The sequence below is a fragment of the Bison bison genome, unplaced genomic scaffold (assembly GCF_000754665.1).
Source record: "Bison bison bison isolate TAMUID 2011002044 unplaced genomic scaffold, Bison_UMD1.0 scf7180017864489, whole genome shotgun sequence".
Lineage (NCBI taxonomy): Eukaryota > Metazoa > Chordata > Mammalia > Artiodactyla > Bovidae > Bison > Bison bison.
In genome coordinates this window covers 12,310,085-12,312,593 of record NW_011495048.1, presented here as the reverse complement: position 1 = coordinate 12,312,593, position 2,509 = coordinate 12,310,085, and positions in this window count along the sequence as shown.

The following is a 2,509-nucleotide window of genomic DNA, read 5'->3' as shown; positions in this document are numbered from 1 at the left end:
GGTGGAATTGGGGGGGTGGGAATGGGGAGCAGGCGGCTGCTAGGGGTGTTTGCCGCTTCGCTGGCTTTCTTTGAGATGGAATTATCAATGGGCGCAGGGATCTCCCCTAGATCGAGGAATCCGGTTGTTTAAAGCCCCAGGGTGCCCTCAGCAAGTGGCTTCAATAGGGCTTCGCTGAACGATCCCCATCCTCGCGTGTCCTGGGCTGCTGGCTGAAGTAGGCGGGCGCGAAAAAGTGATGGGTTACCCGGACTGCGTGCTGGACCTGCGTGCCTCGGGACACTAGGAAGGGAAGGGGAATTTGCCACTTTGCGGGGGAAGGAGGAGGAAGAGAGAGCAGAAATGCGAAGCGGGGTGGGGGGGCTCCCCAAGAAGAAAACAGAAAGGAGGAGGAAGAAAGCGAGCGAGAGCAACCCCACCCTTCGAAAAGGTCGCTATCCTTAAGAAAGCAGACACGGGGTCCCCTGACCCCTGCGGGAAACGCCCCAGCGTGGAACGCGCAACCCGGGCGCTGCCTGCCCTGCCACTCGTGGCCCCCGCCCTGAGGAGCCGGGTGCGTGGGTGCGCAAGCAGGTGACTTTATTCACTGTTTCCCCAATCGGCGAGGTCCCGGGACTCGTTTTCCGCCTGGAGATTAAGATCATTGCCCGCGTAATGAACTTAATGCTTTAGGGTAGAGGTGAGTGTGTCTGCGAGTGGGCAGGGGTAGGAATTACCGACCCGATCGATGGGAGACTGGCTTAAAACTAAATCCCTTTTCTCCAGGGCTTCAGCGCCTAGGTTTCCCAGCGGTGGGCTGAGCGCGCTGGGCAGGTTAGAAGGCAGGGCGTGGAGGAGCGACCCCAGGGCTCGGGCCGCCAGAACTGAAACCCTAAAATGCCCATCTCCCCATCGAGACCCCCGGGACACCCGTTTTTACGGCAAAGGCTCTTAAAAGCTCCAATGTTGGCGAACTGATTGCTCAATATGTTGTTTTTCCTTTACAGCTCTGCCTTGGGAGAGAATGCGACGGACTCGTTGTCAGGAAGATTGGACCAAAAGCAGATAGTCTCCCCAACCCCTCCCCCCGCTCCTCCCCGCCATCAGCGACTCCCTCAAGGGGCGATTTCCCACACTCTACACCGCCCTGTCCTGGGCCTTGGGATTCCCAACCTCGTGTAGACTCTGCACCTGGCTACCTAAGTGCCACGGGATGCCCCACAGTCAAGTGGGTGAGGGGTGGTCAGGGAGAGGGGAGTGAAACGGGGCGACATGCCGGGCCACACAAGGCACCCCACGACCCAGTTCCACGCCACTCCACCCGGCGTCCAAGCGCCTACCAGGGAGCTCCGCATCGTCAGGTTTTTACTGCCTATACATCCGAGGGCCTGCTGGGATCCGAAAGGCTGGGGAAAGTCTGCAAAGGCTTTAAAGTGATCCCGAGGAGCTCCTACCTAAGGCGTTGAGTGCTGCCCACGGCTCCCCCACTGCGCCTGGCGGGTGCTGCCCTGGTCCCAAGTGCCCCCAGGCCCCAAGCTCTCGCAGTCCCTCCCGCTCCCAGAGTCGCGGCAGGACTGACCCAAGAGTCCACCAAGAAGCCTCTAGCCCACCGAGTCGAGCTGTTCGGAGGGAACGGGGCCCGGAGTCCCCCAGGAGGTGCCTCTCCACAACCTTCTGCGCTGACACAGGGTCGCCTCGTCTCCAGAGACGAAGTCTGCAGCCCCCTTAGACTTGACTTTTCAGTTGGGTTGGGGAGGGGATAGGAGGCTAGTGGAGGTGCCGGAACCGCCCCCTTTCTCCGACACCCCCCCCCACCCCGCCCCCGGGTGCTCTGGGCTCTACGCAGAGACCTGTCCGCCCTGCACCTGCCGGGGGCCAGGACTCAGGGTTAGAACTCTGTGGCAGCCGCGTTCCGGCCCGGATCCCCTCAACTGCCGCCGCGGCCCCAAGGATCGGCACGCGGAGGCCGGCCCAGCCCCAGCCCCAGGCCCCAGGCATCTCCCTCCTGCCCTGCAGCAGACTCGGGGGGCGCTGCACTCGGCAATGAAGCCTGAGCGCAAAGTCTGCGCGCCGCGTGGGAGACGCGGGCGGGAGGGTGCGCGTGGCGCTGGTGTTTTTTCTTTTCAGAACCTTTCGACTTCACTACAAAGTTTCTTAGTAGGCGCCTGGGCCCCGGGGTCGGAGCCTCCCACCGCCGCTGCTTCCTCTCCCTCCTCCCAGCCCCCTCGAGCCGAACGAGACGGAGCCTCCGGCCGCCGAACTTCACCCCTCCTGCGGGGACCCCGCACCCCGAGCGCCGCCCTCCCCACCCCGTCCCCAGGCTCCGCGGTGGTGCTTCTCCCCGGGGCGAAGCTCGCCGGCCGGGCACACTGGAAGGAGACACCCGTGCCTCCCGAGGAACTCCTAATACCATCCATACAGCTTTAATGCGTTTATAATTCGATAAGTGATTTCAATTTGAAATTGTTAGTAACTAATTTTATGGGTAATTTTTCCACATCAAATATTTAAGCATCAGATTAAGGGAGCC